The sequence below is a fragment of the Calliopsis andreniformis genome, unplaced genomic scaffold (assembly GCF_051401765.1).
Source record: "Calliopsis andreniformis isolate RMS-2024a unplaced genomic scaffold, iyCalAndr_principal scaffold0017, whole genome shotgun sequence".
Taxonomy (NCBI): Eukaryota; Metazoa; Arthropoda; class Insecta; order Hymenoptera; family Andrenidae; genus Calliopsis; species Calliopsis andreniformis.
In genome coordinates, this window is record NW_027480429.1 from 14,696,687 (window position 1) to 14,709,451 (window position 12,765).

Here is a 12,765-nt window from a genome sequence, read left to right on the forward strand (position 1 = left end):
ATAATAGGAATAATTGCAACCAGTGTGAAGGTAGCGGTCTGTCCTACGTTCCGGGCAACCTAGGCTTCACTCTAGGGCGTTGCTCCACCAGATCGAATAGTTAGGGACTAAGAAGTGAACGCCCGTAGCATGAAATACACTAAATATACAAGAGTTTTTCCATCGTATAACAGGAATAATTGCAACCAGTGCGAAAGTGATGGTCATTTCTACATTCAGAGCAACCTGGGCTTCACTCTAGGGCGTTGCTCCACCAGATCGAATAGTTAGGGCCTTAGAAGTCAACGCCAGAAGCATAAAACACAATATAAATACAACAACTTTTCCATCGTATAACAGGAATAATACCAACCAGTGTGAAAGATATGGTCACTTCTACGTTCCGGGCAACCTAGGGTTCACTCTAGGGCGTTGGTCCACCAGTTCCAATAGATAGGGCGTAAGCAGTCAACGCCAGAAGCACCAATTACAAAATAAATACAACAGTTTTTCGATCGTATAAAGCGAATAATTGCAACCAGTGTGAAAGTAATGGTCATTTCAACGTTGCGGGCAACCAAGGCTTCACTCTAGGGCGTTGTCACACCAGATCGAATAGCTACGACCTTAGAAGTCAAAGCCAGAAGCAGAAAATACAATAAAAATGCAACAGTTTTTCCACCTTATAGCATGGCTAATTGCAACCAGTGCGAAAGTAATGATCATTTCGACGTTTCGGGCAACCTAGGCTTCACTCTAGGGCGCTGCTCCACCAGATCGAATAGCTAGGGACTTAGAATTCAACGCTAAAAGCATAAAGTACAATAAAGATGCAACAGCTTTTCCATCGTACAACAGGAATAATTGCAACCAGTGTGAAGGTAACGGTCTGACCTACGTTCCGGGCAACCTAGGCTTCACTCCAGGCCGTTGCTAAATCAGATCGAATAGATAGGATCTTAGAAGTCAACGCCCGAAGCATAGAGTACAAAATAAATAGAAGAGATTTTCCATTGTATAAAACGAATAATAGCAACCAGTGAGAAAGTTAAGGTCATTTCTACGTTCCGGGCATCCTAGGCTTCACTCTAGGGCGTTGCACCACCAGATCGAATAGTTAGGGCCTTAGAAGTCAACGCCAGAAGCATAAAAAACAATATAAATACAACAACTTTTCCATCGTATAACAGGAATAATAGCAACCAGTGTGAAAGGTATGATCATTTCGACGTTTCGGGCAACATAGGCTTCACTGTAGGGCGTTGCTCCACCAGATCGAATGGGTAGGGCCATAGAAGTCAACGCCCGGAACATAAAATACAATATAAATACAACAGTTTTTCCATTGTATAAAACGAATAATGGCAACCAGTGTGAAAGTAATGGTCATTTCTACGTTCCGGGCAACCTAGGCGTCACTCTAGGGCGTTGCTCCACCACATCGAATAGCTACGGCCTTAGAAGTCAACGCCAGAAGCATAAAATACAATATAAATACAACAGCATTTCCATCGTATAAAATGAATAATTGCAAACAGTGTGAAAGTAATGGTCATTTCTACGTTCCGGGCAACCTAGGCTTCACTCTATGCGTTGCTCCACCCGATCGAATAGCTAGGGACTTAGAATTCAACGCTAAAAGCATAAAGTACAATAAAGATGCAACAGTTTTTCCATCGTATAACAGGAATAATTGCAACCAGTGTGAAGGTAACGGTCTGTCCTACGTTCCGGGCAACCTAGGCTTCACTCTAGGGCGTTGCTACACCAGATCGAATAGTTAAGGCCTTAGAAGTCCACGCCAGAAGCATAAAATACGATAAAGATGCAACAGTTTTTCCATCGTATAAAACGAATAATTGCAACCAGTGTGAAATTTATGGTCATTCCTACATTCCGAGCAACCTAGACTTCACTCTAGAGCGTTTCTCCACCAGATCGAATAGTTAGGTCCTTAGAAGTTGACACCAGAAGCATAAAATACGATATAAATACAACATTTTGTCCTTCGTAGGACAGGAATATTTGCAACCAGTGCGAAAGTTATGGTCATTTCTGCGTTCCGGGCAACCTAGGCTTCACTCTAGGGCGTTGCTCCACCAGATTCAACAGCTAGGGCCATAGAAGTCAACGCCCGAAGCATAAAATACAAAATAAATAGTACAGTTGTTGCATCGTATAAAACGAATAATTGCTACCAGTGTGGAAGTTATGGTCATTTCCACGTTCCGGGCAGCCAAGGCTTCACTCTAGGGCGTTGCTCCACCAGATGGAATAGTTAGGGTCTTAGAAGTCAACGCCAGATGCATAAAATACAATAAAGATGCAACAGTTTTTCCATCGTATAACAGGAATAATTGCAACCAGTATGAAAGTGATGGTCATTTTTACGTTCCGGGCAACCTAGGCTTCACTCTAGGGCGTTGTTCCACCAGATCGAACAGTTAGGCCCTAAGAAGTCAACGCCAGAAGCATAAAATACAATATAAATATAACAGTTTTTCCATCGTATAAAACGAATGATAGCAACCAGCGTGAAAGTTATGGTCATTTCTACGTTCCGGGCAACCTAGGCTTCACTCTAGGGCGTTGCTCCACCAGATCGAATAGTTCTTGCCTTAGAAGTCAACGCCCGAAGCATAAAATACAAAATAAATAAAACAGTTTTTCCATTGTATGAAACGAATAATTGCAACCAGTATGAAACTTATGGTCTTTTCCACTTTCCGAGCAACCTAGGCTTCACCCTAGGGCGTTGCTCCAACAGATTGAATAGTTAGGGCCTAAGAAGTCAACGCCAGAAGCATAAAATACAATATAAATATAACAGTTTTTCCATCGTATAAAACGAATAATAGCAACCAGTGTGAAAGTTATAGTCATTTCTACGTTCCGGGCTTCCTAGGCTTCACTATATGGCGTTGATCCACCACATCGAATAGCTACGTCCTTAGAAGTCAACGCCTGAAGCATAAAATGCAATAAAAATACAACAGGTTTTTCACCGTATAACTGGAATAGTTGCAACAAGCGTGAAGGTAATGGTCATTTCTGCGTTCCGGGCAACCTGGCTTCACCCTAGGGCGTTGTTCCACCAAATCGAATAGTTAGGGCCTAAGAAGTGAACGCCAGAAGCATAAAATACAATATAAATACAACAGTTTTACCATCATATAAAACGAATAATAGCAACCAGTGTGAAGGTTATGGTCATTTCAACGTTCCGGGCAATCTAGGCTTCACTCTAGGGCGTTGCTCCCCCAGATCAAGCAGTTAGGGCCTTAGAAGTCAACGCCCGAAGCATAAAATACAAAATAACTAGAACAGTTTTTCCATTGCATAAAACGAATAATTGCTACCAGTGTAAAAGTTATGGTCATTTCTACGTTCCGGGTAACCTAGGCTTCACTCTAGGGCGTTGCTCCACCAAATCGAATAGTTAGGGCCTTAGAAGTCCACGACAGAAGCATAAAATACGATAAAGATGCAACAGTTTTTCCATCGTATAAAACGAATAATTGCAACCAGTGTGAAATTTATGGTCATTCCTACATTCCGAGCACCCTGGGCTTCACCCTATTGCGTTGTTCCACCTGATGGAATAGTTAGGGCCTAAGAAGTCAACGCCAGAACCATAAAATACGATATAAATACAGCAGCTTTTCCATCGTATAAAACGAATAATTGCAACCAGCGTGATAGTTATGCTTATTTCTACGTACCGGGCAACCTAGGCATCACCCTAGGGCGTTGCTCCAACAGATTGAATAGTTAGGGCCTTAAAAGTCAATGCCCGAAGCATAAAATGCAATACAAATACAACAGTTTTTCCATCGTATAACAGGAATAATTGCAACCAGTGTGAATGTAATGGTCGTTTCTACGTTCCGGGCAACCTAGGATTCACTCTAGGGCGTTGCTCCAACAGATTGAATAGTTAGGGCCTTACAAGTCAATGCCCGAAGCATAAAATGCAATAAAAATACAACAGTGTTTCCATCATATAACGGGAATAATTGCAATCAGTTTGAAAGTGATGGCCATTTCTACGTTCCGGGTAACCTAGGCTTCACTCTAGGGCGTTGTTCCACCACATCGAACAGTTAGGCCCTAAGAAGTCAACGCCAGAAGCATAAAATACAATATAAATATAACAGTTTTTCCATCGTATAAAACGAATGATAGCAACCAGTGTGAAAGTTATGGTCATTTCTACGTCCCGGGCAACCTAGGCTTCACTCTAGGGCGTTGCTCCACCAGATCGAATAGTTATTGCCTTAGAAGTCAACGCCCGAAGCATAAAATACAAAATAAATAAAACAGTTTTTCCATCGTATAAAACGAATAATTGCAACCAGTATGAAACTTATGGTCATTCCTACATTCCGAGCAACCTGGGCTTCACCCTAGGGCGTTGTTCCACCAGATGGAATAGTTAGGGCCTAAGAAGTCAACGCCAGAACCATAAAATGCAAAAAAAATACAACAGTGTTTCCATCGTATAACAGGATTAATTGCAACCAGTTTGAAATGGATGGCCAATTCTACGTTCCGGGCAACCTAGGCTTCACCCTATTGCGTTGCGCCACCAGATCGAATAGTTAGTACCTTAGAAGTCAACGCCAGAAGCATAAAATACAATATAAATACAACAGTTTTTCCATCGTATAAAACGAATAATAGCAACCAGTTTGAAACTTATGGTCATTTCTACTTTCCGAGCAACCTAGGCTTCACCCTAGGGCGTTGCTCCAACAGATTGAATAGTTAGGGTCTTAGAAATCAACGCCCGAACCATAAAATGCAAAAAAAATACAACAGTGTTTCCATCATATGACAGGAATAATTGCAACCAGTTTGAAAGTGATGGCCAATTCTACGTTCCGGGCAACCTAGGTTTCACTCCAGGGCGTTGCACCAGCAGACCGAATAGTTACGGCCTAAGAAGTCAACGCCAGAAGCATAAAATACGATATAAATACAACAGCTTTTCCATCTTATAAAACGAATAATTGCAACCAGTGTGAAAGTAATGGTCATTTCTACGTTCCGAGCACCCTAGGCGTCTCTCTAGGGCGTTGCTCTACCGCATCTAAAAGCTACGGCCTTAGAAGTCAACGCCAGAGGCATGAAATACAATATAAATACAACAGTGTTTCCATCATATAACAGGAATAATTGCAACCAGTTTGAAAGTGATGGCCATTTCTACGTTCCGGGCAACCTAGGCTTCACTCTATGACGTTCTTCCACCACATCGAATAGCTACGGCCTCAGAAGTCAACGCCTGAAGTATAAAAGGCATTAAAAATACAACAGTCTCTCCATCCTATAACAGGAATAATTGCAACCCGTGTGAAAGTAATGGTCATTTCTACGTTCCAGGCAACCTAGGCTTCACTCTAGGGCGTTGTTCCACCAGATCGAATAGTTAGGGCCTAAGAAGTCAACGACAGAAGCATAAAATACAATATAAATATATCAGTTTTTCCATCGTATAAAACGAATAATAGCAGCCAGTGCGAAAGTTATGGTCATTTCTACGGTCCGGGCAACCTAGGCTTCACTCTAGGGCGTTGCTCCACCAGATCAAACAGTTAGGGCCTTAGAAGCCAACGCTCGAAGCATTAAATACCAAATAAATAGAACAGTTTTTCCATTGTATAAAACGAATAATTGCTACCAGTGTAAAAGTTATGGTCATTTCTACGTTCCGGGCAACCTAGGCTTCACCCTAAGCCGTTGTTCCACCAGATCGAATAGTTAGGGCCTAAGAAGTGAACGCCAGAAGCATAAAATGCAATACAGATAAAACAGTTTTTCCAACGTATAACTGGATTAATTGCAACCAGTTTGTAAGTGATGGTCATTTCTCCTTTCCGGGCAACCTAGGCTATACTCTAGGGCGTTGCTCTACTAGATCGAATAGCTAGGGCCTTAGAAGTCAACGCCAGAAGCATAAAGTACAATATAAATACAACAGTTTTTCCATCGTATAAAACAAATAATTGCAACCAGTATGAAACTTATGGTCATTTCGACTTTCCCAGCAACCTAGGCTTCACCCTAGGGCGTTGCTCCAACAGATTGAATAGTTAGGGCCTTAGAAGTCAACGCCCGGACCATAAAATGCAAAAAAAATACAACAGTGTTTCCATCATATAACAGGAATAATTGCAACCAGTTTGAAAGTGATGGCCAATTCTACGTTCCGGGCAACCTACGCTTCACTCTATTGCGTTGCTCCACCAGATCGAATAGTTAGTGCCTTAGAAGTCAACGCCAGAAGCATATAATACAATATAAATACAACAGTGTTTCCATCGTATAAAACGAATAATTGCAACCAGTATGAAACTTATGGTCATCTCTACTTTCCGAGCAAGCTAAGCTTCACCCTAGGGCGTTGCTCCAACAGATTCAATAGTTAGGACCTTAGAAGTGAACGCCAGAACCATAAAATGCAAAAAAATACAACAGTGTTTCCATCATATATCAGGAATAACTGCAACCAGTTTGAAAGTGATGGCCAATTCTACGTTCCGGGCAACCTAGGTTTCACTCCATGGCGTTGCTCCACCAGATTCAACAGTTAGGGCCTTATAAGTCAACGCCCGAAGCATAAAATATAAAATAAATAGTACAGTTTTTGCGTCGTATAAAACGAATAATTGCTACCAGTGTGGAAGTTATGGTCATTTCCACGTTCCGGGTAGCCTAGGCTTCACTCTAGGGCGTTGCTCCACCAGATGGAACAGTTAGGGCCTTAGAAGTCAACGCCAGATGCATAAAATACAATAACGATGCAACAGTTTTTCCATCGTATAACAGGAATAATAGCAACCAGTGTGAAAGTTATGGTCATTTCAACGTTCCGGGCTTCCTAGGCTTCACTCTATGGCGTTGCTCCACCACATCGAATAGCTACGGCCTTAGAAGTCAACGCCTGAAGCATAAAATGCAATAAAAATACAACAGTTTTTTCACCGTATAACAGGAATAATTGCAACCAGTGTGAAATTTATGGTCATTCCTACATTCCGAGCAACCTAGACTTCACTCTAGAGCGTTTCTCCACCAGATCGAATAGTTAGGTCCTTAGAAGTTGACACCAGAAGCATAAAATACGATATAAATACAAGATTTTGTCCTTCGTAGAACAGGAATATTTGCAACCAGTGCGAAAGTTATGGTCATTTCTGCGTTCCGGGCAACCTAGGCTTCACTCTAGGGCGTTGCTCCACCAGATTCAACAGCTAGGGCCATAGAAGTCAACGCCCGAAACATAAAATACAAAATAAATAGTACAGTTTTTGCATCGTATAAAACGAATAATTGCTACCAGTGTGGAAGTTATGGTCATTTCCACGTTCCGGGCAGCCTAGGCTTCACTCTAGGGCGTTGCTCCACCAGATGGAATAGTTAGGGCCTTAGAAGTCAACGCCAGATGCATAAAATACAATAAAGATGCAACAGTTTTTCCATCGTATAACAGGAATAATTGCAACCAGTTTGAAAGTGATGGTCATTTTTACGTTCCGGGCAATCTAGGCTTCGCTCTAGGGCGTTGTTCCACCAGATCGAACAGTTAGGCCCTAAGAAGTCAACGCCAGAAGCATAAAGTACAATATAAATACAACAGTTTTTCCATCGTATAAAACAAATAATTGCAACCAGTATGAAACTTATGGTCATTTCGACTTTCCCAGCAACCTAGGCTTCACCCTAGGGCGTTGCTCCAACAGATTGAATAGTTAGGGCCTTAGAAGTCAACGCCCGGACCATAAAATGCAAAAAAAATACAACAGTGTTTCCATCATATAACAGGAATAATTGCAACCAGTTTGAAAGTGATGGCCAATTCTACGTTCCGGGCAACCTACGCTTGACTCTATTGCGTTGCTCCACCAGATCGAATAGTTAGTGCCTTAGAAGTCAACGCCAGAAGCATATAATACAATATAAATACAACAGTGTTTCCATCGTATAAAACGAATAATTGCAACCAGTATGAAACTTATGGTCATCTCTACTTTCCGAGCAAGCTAAGCTTCACCCTAGGGCGTTGCTCCAACAGATTCAATAGTTAGGACCTTAGAAGTGATCGCCAGAACCATAAAATGCAAAAAAATACAACAGTGTTTCCATCATATATCAGGAATAACTGCAACCAGTTTGAAAGTGATGGCCAATTCTACGTTCCGGGCAACCTAGGTTTCACTCCATGGCGTTGCTCCACCAGATTCAACAGTTAGGGCCTTATAAGTCAACGCCCGAAGCATAAAATATAAAATAAATAGTACAGTTTTTGCGTCGTATAAAACGAATAATTGCTACCAGTGTGGAAGTTATGGTCATTTCCACGTTCCGGGTAGCCTAGGCTTCACTCTAGGGCGTTGCTCCACCAGATGGAACAGTTAGGGCCTTAGAAGTCAACGCCAGATGCATAAAATACAATAACGATGCAACAGTTTTTCCATCGTATAACAGGAATAATAGCAACCAGTGTGAAAGTTATGGTCATTTCAACGTTCCGGGCTTCCTAGGCTTCACTCTAAGGCGTTGCTCCACCACATCGAATAGCTACGGCCTTAGAAGTCAACGCCTGAAGCATAAAATGCAATAAAAATACAACAGTTTTTTCACCGTATAACAGGAATAATTGCAACCAGTGTGAAATTTATGGTCATTCCTACATTCCGAGCAACCTAGACTTCACTCTAGAGCGTTTCTCCACCAGATCGAATAGTTAGGTCCTTAGAAGTTGACACCAGAAGCATAAAATACGATATAAATACAAGATTTTGTCCTTCGTAGAACAGGAATATTTGCAACCAGTGCGAAAGTTATGGTCATTTCTGCGTTCCGGGCAACCTAGGCTTCACTCTAGGGCGTTGCTCCACCAGATTCAACAGCTAGGGCCATAGAAGTCAACGCCCGAAACATAAAATACAAAATAAGTAGTACAGTTTTTGCATCGTATAAAACGAATAATTGCTACCAGTGTGGAAGTTATGGTCATTTCCACGTTCCGGGCAGCCTAGGCTTCACTCTAGGGCGTTGCTCCACCAGATGGAATAGTTAGGGCCTTAGAAGTCAACGCCAGATGCATAAAATACAATAAAGATGCAACAGTTTTTCCATCGTATAACAGGAATAATTGCAACCAGTTTGAAAGTGATGGTCATTTTTACGTTCCGGGCAATCTAGGCTTCGCTCTAGGGCGTTGTTCCACCAGATCGAACAGTTAGGCCCTAAGAAGTCAACGCCAGAAGCATAAAATACAATATAAATATAACGGTTTTTCCATCGTATAAAACGAATGATAGCAACCAGCGTGAAAGTTATGGTCATTTCTACGTTCCGGGCAACCTAGGCTTCACTCTAGGGCGTTGCTCCACCAGATCGAATAGTTATTGCCTTTGAAGTCAACGCCCGAAGCATAAAATACAAAATAAATAAAACAGTTTTTCCATTGTATGAAACGAATAATTGCAACCAGTATGAAACTTATGGTCTTTTCCACTTTCCGAGCAACCTAGGCGTCACTCTAGGGCGTTGCTCCACCAGGTCGAATAGTTAGGGCCTTAGAATTCAACGCCAGAATTCTAAAATACAATAAAGATGCAACAGCTTTTCCATCGTATAAAACGAATAATTGCAAACAGTCTGAAAGTAATGGTCATTTCTACGTTCCAGGCAACCTAGGCTTCACCCTAGGGCGTTGTTCCACCAGATCGAATAGGTAGGGCCTAGGAAGTCAACGCCATAAGAATAAAATACAATATAAATATAACAGTTTTTCCATAGTATAAAACGAATAAAAGCAACCAGTGTGAAGGTTATGGTCATTTCAACGTTCCGGGCAATCTAGGCTTCACTCTAGGGCGTTTCTCCACCAGATCAATCAGTTAGGGCCATAGAAGTCAACGCCCGAAGCATAAAATACAAAATAAATAGTACAGTTTTTGCATCGTATAAAACGAATAATTGCTACCAGTGTGGAAGTTATGGTCATTTCCACGTTCCGGGCAGCCTAGCCTTCACTCTAGGGCGTTGCTCCACCAGATGGAATAGTTAGGGCCTTAGAAGTCAACGCCAGATGCATAAAATACAATAAAGATGCAACAGTTTTTCCATCGTATAACAGGAATAATTGCAACCAGTTTGAAAGTGATGGTCATTTTTACGTTCCGGGCAACCTAGGCTTCACTCTAGGGCGTTGTTCCACCAGATCGAACAGTTAGGCCCTAAGAAGTCAACGCCAGAAGCATAAAATACAATATAAATATAACAGTTTTTCCATCGTATAAAACGAATAATAGCAACCAGTGTGAAGGTTATGGTCATTTCATCGTTCCGGGCAATCTAGGCTTCACTCTAGGGCGCTGCTCCACCAGATCAATCAGTTAGGGCCTTAGAAGTCAACGTCCGAAGCATAAAATACAAAATAAATAGAACTGTTTTTCCATTGTATAAAACGAATGAGAGCAACCAGCGTGAAAGTTATGGTCATTTCTACGTTCCGGGCAACCTAGGCTTCACTCTAGGGCGTTGCTCCACCAGATCGAATAGTTATTGCCTTAGAAGTCAACGCCCGAAGCATAAAATACAAAATAAATAAAACAGTTTTTCCATTGTATGAAACGAATAATTGCAACCAGTATGAAACTTATGGTCTTTTCCACTTTCCGAGCAACCTAGGCTTCACCCTAGGGCGTTGCTCCAACAGATTGAATCGTTAGGGCCTTAGAAGTCAACGCCCGAAGCAAAAAACACGATATAAATACAACAGCTTTTCCATCGTATAAAACGGATAATTGCAACCAGTGTGAAAGTAATGGTCATTTCTACTTTCCGAGCAACCTAGGCGTCACTCTAGGGCGTTGCTCCACCAGATCGAATAGCTAGGGACTTAGAATTCATGTCTAAAAGCATAAAATACAATTAAAATACAACAGTTTTTCCATCGTATAACAGGAATAATTGCAACCAGTGTGAAAGTAATGGTCATTTCTACGTTCCGGGCAACGTAGGTTTCACTCTAGGGCGTTGATCCGCCAGAGGGAATAGTTAGGGCCTAAGGAGTCAACTCCAGAAGCATAAAATACAATATAAATACAACAGTTTTTCAATCGTATAAAACGAATAATTGCAACCAGTGTGAAAGTTATGGTCATTTCTACGTTCCGGGCAACCTAGGTTTCACTCTAGGGCGTCGCTCCAATAGGTCGAATAGCTAGGGACTTAGAATTCAACGCCAGAAGGATAAAATACAATATATCTACAACAGTTTTTTCATCGTATAAAATGAATACTTGCAAACATTGTGAAAGTTATGGTCATTTCTACGTTCCAGGCAACCAAGGCTTCACCCTAGGGCGTTGTTCCACCAGATAGAATAGGTAGGGCTTAAGAAGTCAACGCCAGATGCATAAAATACAATACAAATACAACAGTTTTTCCATCATATAAAACGAATAATTGCAACCAGGATGAAAGTTATGGTCATTTCTACTTTCCGGGCAACCTAGGCTTCACCCTAGGGCGTTGTTCCACCAAATCGAATAGTTAGGGCCTAAGAAGTGAACGCCAGATGCATAAAATACAATACAAATACAACAGTTTTTCCATCATATAAAACGAATAATTGCAACCAGGATGAAAGTTATGGTCATTTCTACGTTCCGGGCAACCTAGGCTTCACTCTATGACGTTCTTCCACCACATCGAATAGCTACGGCCTCAGAAGTCAACGCCTGAAGTATAAAAGGCATTAAAAATACAACAGTCTCTCCATCCTATAACAGGAATAATTGCAACCCGTGTGAAAGTAATGGTCATTTCTACATTCCAGGCAACCTAGGCTTCACTCTAGGGCGTTGTTCCACCAGATCGAATAGTTAGGGCCTAAGAAGTCAACGACAGAAGCATAAAATACAATATAAATATATCAGTTTTTCCATCGTATAAAACGAATAATAGCAGCCAGTGTGAAAGTTATGGTGATTTCTACGGTCCGGGCAACCTAGGCTTCACTCTAGGGCGTTGCTCCACCAGATCAAACAGTTAGGGCCTTAGAAGCCAACGCTCGAAGCATTAAATACCAAATAAATAGAACAGTTTTTCCATTGTATAAAACGAATAATTGCTACCAGTGTAAAAGTTATGGTCATTTCTACGTTCCGGGCAACCTAGGCTTCACCCTAAGCCGTTGTTCCACCAGATCGAATAGTTAGGGCCTAAGAAGTGAACGCCAGAAGCATAAAATGCAATACAGATAAAACAGTTTTTCCAACGTATAACTGGATTAATTGCAACCAGTTTGTAAGTGATGGTCATTTCTCCTTTCCGGGCAACCTAGGCTACACTCTAGGGCGTTGCTCTACTAGATCGAATAGCTAGGGCCTTAGAAGTCAACGCCAGAAGCATAAAGTACAATATAAATACAACAGTTTTTCCATCGTATAAAACAAATAATTGCAACCAGTATGAAACTTATGGTCATTTCGACTTTCCCAGCAACCTAGGCTTCACCCTAGGGCGTTGCTCCAACAGATTGAATAGTTAGGGCCTTAGAAGTCAACGCCCGGACCATAAAATGCAAAAAAAATACAACAGTGTTTCCATCATATAACAGGAATAATTGCAACCAGTTTGAAAGTGATGGCCAATTCTACGTTCCGGGCAACCTACGCTTCACTCTATTGCGTTGCTCCACCAGATCGAATAGTTAGTGCCTTAGAAGTCAACGCCAGAAGCATATAATACAATATAAATACAACA